Source organism: Nicotiana sylvestris, chromosome 4 (genome assembly GCF_000393655.2).
Source record: "Nicotiana sylvestris chromosome 4, ASM39365v2, whole genome shotgun sequence".
Taxonomy (NCBI): Eukaryota; Viridiplantae; Streptophyta; class Magnoliopsida; order Solanales; family Solanaceae; genus Nicotiana; species Nicotiana sylvestris.
Window position 1 is genome coordinate 9,961,764 of NC_091060.1, and position 15,848 is coordinate 9,977,611.

The window sequence follows — 15,848 nt, forward strand, 5'->3', positions numbered from 1 at the left end:
TCTTGTACTGTGGGATTTATCGTGTAGTCTAGTTGCCTGTTGATTTTTCAAGCACTACTTTTCAAGCTACTGACTTCTTCTTTGGGTTCTATTCTTTCCTGGAAATTCCTGCTGCTGTTGTTATTGGTTTTACTAAGTCCTGCTGCACTACTGCTTTGTGTATGCTACTACTGCTCTACTGACTTTTCTGCCTCTTCAATTGTAAGCACTTTCCAGGTACACATTTGAATCTCATACTGATGTAATAGTTAAAAGTATGAAATGAAAGATGCAAAGGATTTTAATCAGTCGCTGCTTTACTTATAGCTTTATAAATGTTGTTAAAATTGTGTAATTCTTTAGTTTGTAGCTCAATAGAGAACACATTAGTGAGCTCGTACTTAATTGAAACTTAGTTGGTCTAAAACTGCGATATATGGTTTGTTTAGTAGTATACATGATGTAGCTATATAATTCATGGAATGTGCAATCACTTAGTACAATTGTTAATTTGAACTCCTTCTACAGTTATGTTTGAATATGTAGGGCGGCTGGCTTTTAACCTTGCCAAATGTAATACAGTTTTAATCTTTTGAGTTTCAACTTTATTGGATCCCGCTTAGGCAGTTTATAAGACAAGTTCTGAATACCATTAGTAGCATCCTCTAATAAGTAATTCCATTAATCTTGTCTAAATGGGTTAGTTTAAATTCGGTTTGAGAAGCGTTTGGAGTAAGTTTAGCGTTTCATTAATCTTGTATGCAATTCCCTTTACCAAATTAAAAGCATGTTCACCCAGGGAATAAGGCGCGAAACAATTCCCGCCTCCTAAATAATTAATCAGATTATTAACAAGAATCCGGAGTTGGCCAAGCATGCAATTTAATTAGAATGTATTTTCTTTCTTCCATTTATTAGAGACGAACATAATAAAGATGTAGTCATTGTAGGTTCACCTATTTCATAAAATGAGACGAGCCTCATCAAATGAGATGCACAAACTGCGGGGCCCTCATAAATTTATATATTGAATACTTAGAATCTGGGATGAGTCATTTAGCGAATTTCATGACCCTCCCCAAAAATAATAACGCGATAGTCTTTTTAGGTGCGTTTTAATAATATTACTCCTCTTAAATTCGGGTGCGCATTTATGTGACCCAAATTCAAATCTCAACGGAATCGAAATGTGTTAACAAATACGGGTGCATTGATTGTGACGTGGTTCGAGATGCATTTTCACGACGTTGCAATTCTATAAAAACAAATGATAATAATAAAAGTGGTTTAAACTTAATAAAAGCACATAGGTCACAACATGTATTTAAATCGGATATTTAGCCATTATAACAATTTAAGCGACCGTGCTAGAACCACGGGATCCGAGGGTGCCTAACACCTTCCCTCGGGTCAACAGAATTCCTTACTTAGAATTTCTGGTTCGCAGACTTCATTTGGAAAAGTCGAAAATTTCCTCGATTTGGGATTCAAGATAAACCGGTGACTTGGGACACCAAAAGCCAAACCTTTCCCAAGTGGCGACTCTGAATTAAATAAATAATCCCATTTCGAATATTGTCACTTAAATTGGAAAAACTCCCTCGCGCATTTACCCTTCGGGGCGGGCGCGCAAAAAGGAGGTGTGACAATTGCAATCCACAAACTCTACAAATTTTCTCCGGCACTCCACAAACTTCTGCATGCACATGCATAGTTTATATGTATTAATCTATTGAATATACATTTCAACGAAAATAAAAATCAAAATCTATATCTAACCTTTCCCAATATCAGTAACATTTTCAGTTTCATCATCTAGATGTGCATCTCTAAATTCTCTTTCATACTGACCCTCTGCATGCACATCCATATCATCACGTTCAACACCACCTGCATCTTGGTTGAATATGTCAGTACGCTCAGTAGCACGACAATGATCATCAACTCCATATTTTCTAATTGGAACACTAGATTCTCTATCTGTGTTCATCTGATCAGCTTTCCCAAACATGTTCATCAAAGTATCAAGCTTTGATCCTAGAGTTTTCTTTAAATCCTGAGAAAGCAACTAAGTTACAAAGAGAAGGACATGTTTAAAACTTAAGGACAGGCAGTCCTTAAGTTTGAACTTAAAGTTCAAAACTTAAGGAAATGCAATCCTTAAGTTTGAACTCCAAGTTCAAAAGTTAAGGACAAGAAGTCCTTAACTTTGAATTCCAAGTTCAAAACTTAAGGACATGATGTCCTTAAGTTTCATTTCAAAGTTCAAAAGTTAAGGACAAGAAGTCCTTATCTTTCAATTCCAAGTTCAAAATTCAAGGACACAAAATCCTAAAGTTGGACTAACTGAAATTACCTTGATTTCGTTCTCAATCTTTTTTTCTGATACAACAATTTTCTAATTAACTCTGGTAACTTCTGCTTGCAAATCTTTCTTAAAACTCTCTGATAATCTCTGAATCAAAAAATATGATATAAAAAAAAAGGTGTTCGTAAGCAAGAAATAATCAAATAAAAAACTAATACTATTCAAAGGCAGAAACACATACTCTAACAATTTCCTTAAGTACACCTTCGTCAAATTGTGTGGAAGAAGACCTTGAGCCTCGATCTTGTGAAACTGGCTCCTCCACACAAAGAGGCTCTGTATCTTCTTCTTCCACGGGAATAAAGGGTGATACCTCAATCAACTTAAACACCTACTATATAAGAAAAACTAAACATAAGTATACATAACTAAAACAAATAAACAAAAAAAGAGATAGTAAGTACATTAACTTACTTTTTCATTATGGAAATATTTTCTACAAAGAGCATCAAATTGTGGAGACTTCATTTCAGAATAACATAACATTCGAGGATAACCAACTTCTTTGAAGTTCACAAATTGTTTCTCTTGGAAAATAGGAAGTACTTCCATAATCCAGACACAAAACGCAAAAGGAAAGCCAACTAAAGTGTAGCTATCAATATCTTTTTCTTTCTCTTTCTCCTTCTGAACATCATTCTCATTTGATTTCAAGCAACTCTTCAATGATTTTAATAGCGTCTCATAAGCAAGAGAGCCCCAGTTGAAGGAAGCGCAAAGTGCATCATCGTCAACAATTTTCATTATTTGCTCCGACACATTCCTATTTTTCCTCTTGCCCATCAAAACCGACTCAACAAAATAGAGTGTTGCCAACTTCAAAGCATCATCATCACTGCCAGCAAATGATGAAGTTGTACCATGTGGGCGACTAGAAATAAAACTATACAAATCAGCCAACTCAATTTTGTCCTTTCCAGGGAAATAGACTCTTAAAAGCCTATTCTCTTTCTCATTTAAACCTTTCATGTCAAGCGATGAATAAGACTTCAAACCAGTAATAATATGGAATGCATCACGAGTAAACTTAATATCGTGGTCAAATACCTTGAAGGTCATCGAATCAGGTTCATTACTAACAATTTCAGAAAGCAATACACAGTGCATAAGTTTACCCGAGAACTTCACACTTTGTAATCTGAAGAAGTTGCCAAAAATACTTTCCCTCAATTTCTTCCATTGGCTATTCGACAGAAAACTTTTAATTGTTTCCTTATATTGAAAATCTCCTTTCCAATATACCAGAAAATTACGCCAATCGTCAAAATCAAAAAAATGATCGCCTTCCATTATAACACTAGAAAAGAAGGAAAAACAAACAAAGATTAGGACTTAACTTAAAATTTCAAGTTTAAAAGTTAAGCAAATACAATCCTTAACTTTAAATTTTAAGTGCAAACGTTAAAGAAATACAGTCCTTAACTTATACTTTCAACTTCCAAAGTTAAGGACACTTAGTCCTTAACTTCAAGTTTCATGTGCAAAAGTTAAGGACAATAAGTCCTTAACTTTAAATTGTAAATGCAAAGGTTAAGGAAATACAGTCCTTAACTTATACTTTCAACATCCAAAGTTAAGGACACTTAGTCCTTAACTTCAAGTTTCATGTGCAAAAGTTAAGGACAATCAGTCCTTAACTTTAAATTGTAAGTGCATAGGTTAAGGAAATACAGTCCTTAACATATACTTTCAACATCCAAAGTTAAGGACACTTTGTCCTTAACTTCAAGTTTCATGTGCAAAAGTTAAGGACAATCAGTCCTTAACTTTGAATTCCAACTACAAAATTTAATGTCGTTTCTTCTTTACATTTAATGAACACAGTTAACTGAAAATTCATAATCAGTAAGCTTATGAATTTCTACGACTATTTTTATGAAATATACCTACATAATCAAATATATTGAATCAACCACAAACATAAAAAAATATATTACCAGTCGCGATTGACAGAAGATGACGGAGAAGATGAAAGAGCAGAAGTTTAACTGAGATTGCAGTTTGCATACGAGGAAGATGAAGAAGCGCAGAACTCTGAACGAATGAAATAAGGGTTTTCGTCGATTTTGGGATTATACAAGAAATAGAGAAAGGGTAATTGTGTCTTTTCCCCCTTAGTAGTGGCTATTTTTGATAAGCATTTTAAATAGTCGATAAAAATTAAATACACCCTTATTTAGTGGCTACTACACACCATTTTTACTAAATTTGCATAGACCCGCAACCCGCCCCATCTCGCATTAGTTTTATGAAAAGTATTTCAACCCGCCTCGCATCTGCCTCGCCCCGACCCACATAGCTTTAAACCCGTATTGCCTCACATAACTTTAAACCCGTACCCCGCATAGCTTTAAATGCGCACCTCCCCGCACCTGCAGCGCCCCGTTTGCCATCCTTACTTACGTTCATTATTTGGTAATGCATATGGATTAGGCTTGGTTAATTGCCTTACATCTATATTGTGTACGGGTACTTACAGCAACAACAACAACGGCCCAGTGTAATCCCACAAGTGGGGTCTGGAGAGGGTAATATGTACGCAGACCTTACCCCTACCCTGAGGGGCAGAGGAGCTATTTTCAGGAGATCCTCAGCTCATGAAGGCTACAAGAGATGATATATTAGTATCGTCAATAGAATCATAATAAAATAATAGCAATATAAGAAATATAAATTAAATTCAAAGTACAGTAATAACTAGCAGATAAAGCCATACATCAGTAGATAACCACTAGGATCCTAGAACTAAATCCTAACTGGCTAGTCTCACTCTGGTGCACCGTATAAATATGCACAACTTCCCACTAGCCTACAACCTTAATGCTTGACCTCCACAATTTGCTTATTAAGGGACATGTCCTCTGTAATCCTAAGTCGCATCATGTCCTGTCTGATCACCTCTCCCCAATACTTCTTAGGTCGCCCTCTACCTCTCCTCGTGCCCCCCACAGCCAGTCGCACACCTCCTCACCGGTGCATCAGTGCTCCTCCTCTGAATGTGTCTGAACCATCTGAGTCTTGCTTCCCGCATATTGTCCTCCATGGGGGCCACGCCTACCTTCTCTCGAATATCTTCATTCCCAATCTTATCCATCCTAGTATGCCCGCACATCCACCTCAACATCCTCATCTCTGCTACTTTTATCTTCTGGATGTGTGAGTTCTTACAACACTCCGTCCAGTACAACATGGCATGCCTAACCACTGCTCTATAAAACTTACCTTTTAGTAACAGTGGCACTTTCTTGTCACACAGGACTCCTGATGCTAACCTCCACTTCATCCACCCCACCCCTATACGGTGTGCGACATCTTCGTCGATCTCCCCGATCCCCTGAATAACCGACCCAAGGTACTTGAAATTACCCTTCTTGGGAATGACTTGAGAGTCAAGCCTCACGTCCACTCCCGCTTCTGCCGGCTCGACCCCAAATTTGCACTCAAGGTATTTTGTCTTCGTCCTGCTCAACTTGAAACCCTTAGACTCAAGGGCATGTCTCCAAACCTCCAGCCTCTCATTGACGCCGCCTCGTGTCTCATCAATCAAAACTATGTCTTCAGCAAATAACATACACCATGGAACCTCCCCTTGAATATAATGAGTCAGTGCGTCCATCACCAGGGCAAACAGGAATGGCCTGGGCGCAGACCCTTGGTGCAACCTCGTAACAATCGGAAAATGCTCGGAGTCGCCTCCTACTGTCCTAACCCGAGTCTTAGCTCCAGCATACATGTCTTTAATCACCCTAATGTAGGCAATCGGAACGCCTTTAGCCTCCAAGCAGCTCCACAAGACTTATTGCCCAATAATGCACATAACGTAACGTACTAAGGTTACAAATCATAACAAAAATGGCTTTTTATCAACTATACTCGAGAATAATGATATAATATTCTAAGCTGCTAATGATAATCGAAAGAAATTAATTGCAGCGACTTTTTGGTTTATTTTTCAATCTTTACGTAAAGAGCAACTTCTTGGATCTGACTACTTATATAAGTCTTTCTGTTGCCTATGTAACGTATTCGTTCTTCCAACAGATAACTAAAAACTGACTTCAAATATTTATAAATATTTGATTGTGAACTAAGTTATTATTATATATTAACTTAAGATTGGTGTGAAAAATTCATAATTTCAAATCCTGCCGTTTCACCATACGACACACCCCATTATTTTTAATTAATAAAAGTAACCTTATAACTTGATTATTCACGAGGATGGATCGCCCCACCCTAAATGTGATGGATAAAGTAAGATAGTGTGTCAATGTGAAGCTTAGGCTTATTAAATATATTATTTAACATCTCATATAACAAGCTATTTGAGTTTGAAATAACACATAACACAACTGAAACGTAAAAGACTTGAGGAAAAGTTATTTAAGTTCACATTACCACATAGGAAAAATACACTTACTATTTCCTTTTGGGCTAGTCATGACACTCCCATTATTTGAACATGAAATACAAGTAACATTACAAAAGTATTATGCCCACTTCCTCTTAACTCTAACATTAAAGCCATGTTTCATGTAGAGCATAACGGAGAGATTGGGGTAAACAACATGACCTTTCACCATTTCAATTTGGTAATTATAGATGATAGTAGCAACTACTAATTTCATTTGAGTGAAAGCTACTTCTTTTCCTAAGCAAGTTCTTGGTCCTGCATTGAAAGAAAAGAACTTGTAAGATGGCTCATGTTTAATCGTTCCACGATCTGAAATCCATCTGTGTGGCTTGAATTCCGAGGCATCTTTTCCCCAGATGGATTCCATCCTCCCCATTGCACATAAAGGAATCATCACTCTCATATTAGGATGAACATGGTGACCACTTGGGAGAATATCAGGTTCTAGTGGAGTCTTATGCTGAAATGCGACAGGGGGATATAGCCTCAGTGATTCACACAATGCAGCAAGTAAATAAACTGCATTTTTCAATTCATCAGCCGTAAAAAGCCTCCATTTTTCAGCTTCTTCAATCGGGATGATGGCCTTAAGTTCTTCCCTTATATTCTTCTCAACCTCAGGATGTGTGGACACCAACCAAATGAACCATGTAAGACCTGGGCTAATCGTGTCATGCCCGGTGAACATGAAGTTTAAAAAGGTATCCCTTAAGAACTTAGTATCAAACTTCAACCCTGATGTTGTTTCTCCATCGTTGATTATATATGGCGTTAATAAATCAAAACCCTCTTCATTATCTTTCTTAGGTTTTTCTCCTCTACTCAATTCTTCGCGCTTCATCAATATATACTCACCTATGACATGATCAAGGACATTCGAAGCTTTTCTTAGTTTCATTTCAGGCCCAACTCCTAGCCATTTTTGCAACTTCCAAACACTTTCTGGCAATAGATAGCGTATGGTTACAACATATTTAGCATCATCCATGGCTTTCAAGAAGGGAACTTCCGGGAATTCAAGAGAAAGGCAACAAGATTCAAAACCTGTGAGTAATTTACACGTCGTATCAAAGGTGAATCTCTTGAAAACATCTTGCAAATCCACAATTCTATCTTCTTTAGCAATGAACTCAAGGATTGGGATCAATCCATTTTTAACCTTGTTCATGCTGATTTTCGCCGAACACTTGTGGAATCTCTCATTAATGATCAATGCTCTAGCAAGTTTCCTTTGATTTTTCCACATATCCATGTCGGAACTAAAAATTCCATCACCTAGAACATCAAAAATCTTCTTGAGTTCTTGGCCTTTTGGAAAATTTGTAAAATTTGCACTCATAATATAGTGTACATTTGGGGGATCCACTGTACCAAGAATGTCCATATTAGTAAACCAAAGGCCTTTTATCAAGAAAGTACCCTTAGTTATCGAAAGAATCTCTACACTCCTTTCATGAATTCTATGTATATGGAGAATAAGGCTTGGAAACATACCAAGAAATGGCCAGTTCCATCTATAGCTATTTCCACCTCGTAAAGCCAAGACAAAAAAGCAAAAGATTGCTACAAAGATCTCAAAGTACCCTATTGAGGCCAATAGAGAAATAAAAGCCATATCTTGCCTTGTGTTTACTCTCCTTGGTGCTTTATTTCATGCTTTACATATATATGGACAAACCCTCTAGCCTATTTATTTGGTCTCATGATGGGAATATGATTCATAACTAGTGGTGGAGTTAGTGAATATAGGAAAATACTTAGGGCATCCCACTGCATAAAACATCTAGCATTCACACACAATTCGAGGAAGGGCTGCATTCTAAGGGAGTGTGATGTAGGCAACCTACTCTGATGCAAGTATCATTGGTTGCTGATTTCGCAGCCCGGACCCCTGACCTATAGGTCATACGGAGATAACTTGAATGTTGCTCCAAGGCTCCAATTTATACGAGAAAACACTAAAAATAAAGTATTACACTTTGCACCCATAATTTCGAATTATAACAAGTTCAATGGTAAAAAGGTTAAATGTTGAACCATTAAGTTAAAATTCTGGATACATTGCCATAACAAACAAATTTCTCGGAGGTTGTTCAAGATTCTTGGAACATGAATGTCATTGGCAATGCGATGTGGCGACTTCAATGCAAACTCAAAACTCTAAGCAAAAATATTAGCCAATTGTCCAGGAATATTATTGGTAATGTGAAGGAACAAGTCAGTATTTGGGAGGCCAAGGTCCAAGCATTAGAAGAGCTGGACATTCTCAATAACACAGAGCATGATAGGGAGGAGCTAAACAAGGGCCATGCAGAATATGTTAGATGGATGGGTATGCAAGACTCTCTTCTAAGACAAAAAGCACGGATTAAATGGTTCAAAGATAGGGATTGCAATAGCAAATTCTTTCATAATGTGCTTAGAGACAAAAGAAAGAGGCTACAAATATACAAAATCAAGAACCACAGAAATAGATGGGTTCAAGGTGAAGATAAAATTGCAAGAGCAACAATCAAATATTACAACACTTTCTTCAACCTTAACCAACCAACTTTGAATCATGATTTGCTGCAATGTATTCCTCAATTGATTACAAAGGAGGAAAATATTTTTCTTAATAGCATGCCTAATAAAGATGAAGTTAGAGAGGCTATCTTTACTATGAATCCTGATAGTGCTGTTGGACTAGATGGTTATAATGGAATTTTTTTTCAAACATGCTGGAATATTGCCAAGCAAAATATCATGGACTTTGTTGCAGAATTCTTCAATGAAAAAGAATTGACTAAATTCTATACTCATACTTGTTTGGCTCTTATACCAAAAGTGGAGAATCATTCCACCTTTTCTGATCTTAGGCCCATCAGTTTGAGCAATTACACCAATAAAACCATCTCCAGGATTATTTCTAGAAGACTCAATCCTCTGTTAAACAAGTTAGTGTCCAGGAATCAAAGTGACTTTATTTCTAGTAGACTAATCACAGAAAATGTTATGCTTACCCAGAAAATTATCCATAATATATCCAAGATGAATACTGGGAAAAATATTGTTCTAAAGCTTGATATGGCCAAGACCTACGATAGAATGTCATGGACATTCCTTGTGGCAGTCTTAAAAAGGTTTGGCTTTTCCGATGCTTGGATTAATAGTATTTGGAGACTTATCTCCAACGTGTGGTATTCTGTTCTTATTAGTAGATCCAAAAATAGATTCTTCTCTTCATCACAAGGCCTGAAACAAGGTGATGCGCTATCCCCTTCACTCTTTAGTTTAGCATCAGAGGTCCTCTCCAGGTCACTCAACAACCTACACAACAACAACAACAACAACAACTTTATTCCTTTCTCCATGAATCAAAGAGGTCCTCAGATTAACCACTTTGCCTATGCAGATGATATTATCATTTTTAGCAGTGGCAACAGCAGGCCAGTGAAGCTGATTATGAAGCAAATTACCAATTATGAGAAGGCTTCTGGTCAAGGGTGAACAAACAAAAAAGTTTTTTTCTCACTGACCCTAAAGCTGGTGCTTACAGGATCAATATGATTAGAGCTTATACTGGTTTTATGGATAAAACTTTTTCGTTTACATATTTGGGTTGCCCTATCTATGTAGGGAGGAAGAAGATTTGTTATTTTGATGATATGTTCACTAAAGTTGTAAAGAGACTCAATGGGTGGCAAGGTAAGATGCTCACATATGGTGGGAAAATGGTTCTAATCAAAAGTGTGCTTTAGTCTATGCCTACATATACTCTCACTGCTATTAATCCTCCAAAAACATCTCTTAATCTTCTAGAAATGCACTTTGCTAGGTTCTTCTAGGGTTCTAATGTTGATTAAGCAAAATATCATCGGAGATCTTGGAAAAACCTTTGCCTGCCTATAGATGAAGGAGGTATTGAAATTAGGGACATGACTGACATCTCTAATACTTTTGCCATTAAAAGATGGTGGAGATTTAGGACTTAGGTCTCTTTGTGGCCGGACTTCCTAAAAGCCAAGTATTGCACTAGATTTCACCCTTCAGCAAAAAAGTGGCATTCTGGTAACTCTCAAGCATGAAAATTCCTTCTTAATGCCAGAGATAATGCAGAAGCAAAGATCATTTAGAAAATAAACAATGGAGACACTAGTATGTGGTGGGATAATTGGAGCGAAAGGGGTGCTTTGGCTACTCTCTATCCAGATGATATAACCAACTATAAAGCTAAAGACAAGGTGTACTTCACAAAAAGAAGATGGGACCTTAACAAATTGAGAAGAATTCTTCCAGAATATATGGTGTAGCAGATCTTTAACATTGAGATTGACCATGAGGATCAACGTGATTATGCCATCTGGAATGCTACTCAAGATGGACAATTCTCCAACACATCTGCATGAAATATGATCAGGCACAAAAGGGATAAGAACCATGTTATATCTTAGGTATGGCACAAACGTCTTCCCTTTAAGATATCTTTTATAACTTGGAGATTATTTTTGCCACTGGTTACCATTCGATGAAATAATTAACAACTTTAACAACCAGTTATCATCTATGTGCTTCTGCTGCTCAAATCTCATGTGCGAGTCGATCCAACATGTCTTTATTGAAGGACATGCTGCCAACCACATATGGAATTTCTTTGGTGCATTGCTTGATATTAGGCATCAACATTGGTCTCCAAATATGATATTGAAAAATTGGAGGGATACAAGGCCTAAGAATGAGGTTCATAAACTACTCCTTCAAATTGTTCGAATTTGTATTTTCTGGAAAATTTGGAGGAGTTGGACAGCTTGTAAATATGGGGAACCAAAATAAATTGTTAATATAAGAATGAGGTGCAAATACAATGGACCATTAATGCAGCTCTTTCCATTGCCTTCCCATAATTAAAAACAACTGGCACTTGGGCTCAACAATGCAAGACCATTGAACAACTCAAACCAGTGGCAGTACGGAGATAGGTATCTTGGCAAAAGCCTGCAGGAAGGTTTAAGATTAACACATATGGAAGTTTTCTAGGCAACAATTCAAGAGCAGGCATCGGAGAAGTTATCAGGAGTGAAATAGGTGATTTGGTTATGCCATTTTCAATTCCCATCCAATGCAATAGCAACAACCAAGCAGAGGCACAAGCAACCAAGTATGAGGTAGACTGGTGTTGTCAAAATGGAATACGTGCTTTCGATTTGGAATTAGACTCTCTGATTTTGACAAATATGCTGAAAAATGAAGACACCAACAATCTCAAGCTTAGAAAGATGATCAAACACATCACCTCGACAGTAAGTAAGGCAGAGGTACACTTCATCCATTGCTTTAGAGAAGCAAATCAAGTGGCAGATTCTTTAACTAAGTTAGCCTTGTCTAGTGGAAACGGTACCTTCTACTACTCTTTTCAACAACTTCCGAAAGAGGTGAAGGGACATTTTCAACTTGACGAATGGCAACTTCCTAGTATTAGAAGAAGATACGATAAAAGTAATTTCTTTGTAAGTTGAATTCATAGTTAGCTATGAAAGAGTTGTACAAGCTCTCTCTTCCAACTTTTTTTGAAGACGACAACAATCATGTTTCTTTTGGAGGTTAAGGTACATGTCCCCCTCCTTTTTGTAATTTTTGCATGTGAATAGACATGGTAGAGGTCGAGCCTAACCCCTCAACACCAACAACACTAGCCTTGGTGATGGCTTAATAAAAAAAAAGACAGATTTAGGTGTTTCCATTTGATGTGCTTATCGATTAGTCAAAACATATGCTGCGAGTCCGGAAAAAAATCAAGAAGCATAGACTTATCTAATGTTTCTATTGGGCAGCCCGGTGCACCAAGTTCCCATTATACGCTTGGTCTAGGGAAAGGCTGGACCACGAGGGTTTGTTGTACGCAACCTTATTCTATATTTCTGCAAGAGGTGTTTCCACGGCTCGAGCCTGTGACCTCCTGGTCACATGACAATAATTTTATCAATTACGTCAAGACTCCCCTTCTTCTAACCAAATCACTTACATTAAGGAATTTGCAGTTTTGTAAAACTATGCTTAGGGAGAAAAGAGATGTCAGTGTTGAAAATGACTTAAGTGCCTGTAACCCTTAGAATAAGTTTATTCTGAGTCTAGTTGCTTAATTACCTTAATTACCAGACTACGTATACTCAATTAGTAGGATGTTGCTTCAGCAATTTGTTAAGATTTACTTAAGTGAGAAAATATATAAATATTTAATATAAGGACTTTATATCATTTTTTATATGGAGGGTATCTGGGATCTTTACACAACTAGTCAACAATTGGATCGCTGTTTTATATATATATATATATATATATATATATATATATATATATATCTTTTTTACTTTTTATCCTTTTTTATTGGTATCAGAGCTAGAAGATTTTCGGACTAAATAGTTTATGAAACAATTACTTTTCGCTAAATATATAAGCTACCATCACCATCTAATATATATTAGCCGCAAAACCATTAGAAATTATATAAAATATATAAGAATATTAGAACCAGAACTAGATATCTTAAATACTGAAGATTTTCAGAATTTCCTTTTTCATGAAATAGAAATAACTAATAGTGAAATACAAAAAGAGAAGGATTATATACGAACAACTAGAAATAAGATAAAATATATTCCATTAGGATAAAACATATGTTAAGACAACATCCTATAACTAAAGAGATAGCCTGTAATTATTGGCTTTTAAGAAGAGAAATACTGAGAAAAGAAGAATTAAAGAAAATACTACGACAGACTACAATCTTATTAATATCAACTTTAGAATTAGCTAAACAAATAGAAGAATCAGACTTAAAAATCAATAGAGAACCAAGTTTTATAGTAAAACGTAGTATTAGCTCAGAAACCATATCAGCTTTAAAGTGGGAAATACAACATATATAAGGAGAAATATATAGAGAAAATCAAAGAATAAATTTTTTTAAGAAAAGAAAAATTTGGATACCATTAGGTTAATCAAAATAGCTAATTTAAAGAACCTCGAATATTTAGATTTAAAAATATATCCGGAAAAGAAGTATAGAATATTAAAAGATAATACGATAATAAAGTGCAATTTTAGTAGTGGAGATCATATATTACATAACGAGGATAAGCAATACAACACTTTAATAGATTTAATAATAAATTTTGGAGAAAAAACACAAGAAAATAATAAAAATTTATTAAGAACACTAGAACTAATAGAAGTAGTACAAAACAAACAAAAAAGAACTCTAGAAAAATTAGAACAAAATCTAGACTTCATAAAATCACAAGAACTAGAAATAGATAGAAAAATACAACTCTTGAATAATAAGTTTAATCTAGAAAAGATACCTACGAAAAACGAAATAGAAAAATTAATTAACACTATTACAGAAAAGCCTAAAGAATTAGAAATACAAACAACCAGATTAGTAGAAAACAATAACAGATCAAGTAGAAGTACTAAAAAGTGAGATAAGTACCCTAAAAGAAAAGATAGACACGATAAAAGAAATAGCTCTTTCAAGAGTGATATAAAACTAGAATTAGATCCGGTATATTAAGACGCATTAAAACTCACGGAAAGAATTCAACCTAATCTAGAGGGGCTAACTAGTTATACTCCTCAAGGAAAAACTGATCAAACAATAATTAAACAAAATAATACTTTAATAATATTACTTTTAGAAGTCAATAAAAATCTAGATAAAATTATTAAAGAAAAAGAGATAAAAACAGAAATCCCAAAGGTAGACGATTTAATAGAACAATTAAAAAGAGTTGAGATAACACCACAAAAGGATAGAATTAAAATAAGAAAACCACAAAAATGGACCTTCTTCAAAGTAGGTCAAGAACAACAGACGAAGAAAGACCATGAATAAGTTTTTCAGATAATAGAATAGGTAATAATATGTTAGCAAGAATCTTAACTAGAAAAAGACAAGAAGAAAATCAAAAACTGGATGAAATAATAGATATAGACAAAGACATACAGATTTTTCAGCAAAATCAACTAAGGCTACTTAATCCAAAAACATTATATAATACAGGATATTTTTCAAATAGTTCTCAATTATATAAACATTATAGAGAAGAACAATTATCAGCCATAGGAAGTAAAGTAGCAACATTAAATTTAATTAATCCAGATTCAGTAAGACAAATAAAGAATTATAAAAAGAATTTAATGCATATGTGATTAATAGTAATCGGATTAAAAGGATTAACTAGAAAAAATTTAGGAACTAAAGTATTAGTAGTAGTATATGATGACAGATGGTCAGATCAAAAGAAATCCATACTAGGTTTAACGGAAGTAGACATGACCAATAATGGAGGAATATTTTATATCAGCCCAGACTTCATGATAAATTTAGCAGAATTTGGAAAAAATATTAAAATAGGGATACAGACTAAAGGATATGAAGAAATGAACAATGGAAATAATTTATTAATATGTGTAGGTTTTATAGGAAAAATGGCAACAAGTAGTAATACAAGATTCAAAATTAAGGTAGACGATGTAGTCGAGGTAATGGGAAACAAAGGAATAAAACTAAAAAAACTTATTAAGATAAATCGAGAAGAATATGCTGGATTAGAATGGAATTTAGAAGATTTCGCAAAACCAAAAATATTTAAACCAGAATCTCATTTAATGTATACAAACTCAAAAGGAGAAACCTCAATCAGGTTTACTGATTACAATTATTCTACCCAAAAGGAAATAGATGACATAATTGAAAATACGACAGACGATACCGATACTGAATTCATGAACATAGAAATAATACAAGATGAATTTGAGGTAGATATAGCACTAGAAAAGGCAAGGAGGCTAGTTAAAGAAAATAAAAGTCAGACTTTCCAATGTAAAGGATGCAAACTTAGACGGTTAACCTTAAACAAAGTAGAAAAACATTTTAGGAAATGTGAATTAAGAACAGATAATTGGGGATATAGAAAGAAAAATATTTTACAGAAAAAATCAAAAAAATTAGATAAAATTTTTGATGAAATACAAGATAGTTATGAAGAAACAGAAACAGAATCACTAATAAGCCTAAAAGAATTGATGGAATCAACTAGTTCTAGC

The 15,848-nt window shown here is 35.1% G+C and overlaps 1 long non-coding RNA gene across 1 annotated transcript; it reads right to left on the reverse strand.

Annotated features, from left to right (window-relative positions):
• Positions 1–1,628: 1,628 nt before the first annotated feature.
• On the reverse strand, positions 1,629–2,406 carry LOC138888971 (uncharacterized). The gene is made up of 3 exons (XR_011406496.1): positions 2,336–2,406; positions 1,759–2,035; positions 1,629–1,675 (listed from the first exon to the last, which is right to left on the reverse strand). It is a non-coding gene; the product is annotated as an uncharacterized lncRNA (long non-coding RNA).
• Positions 2,407–15,848: the final 13,442 nt, after the last annotated feature.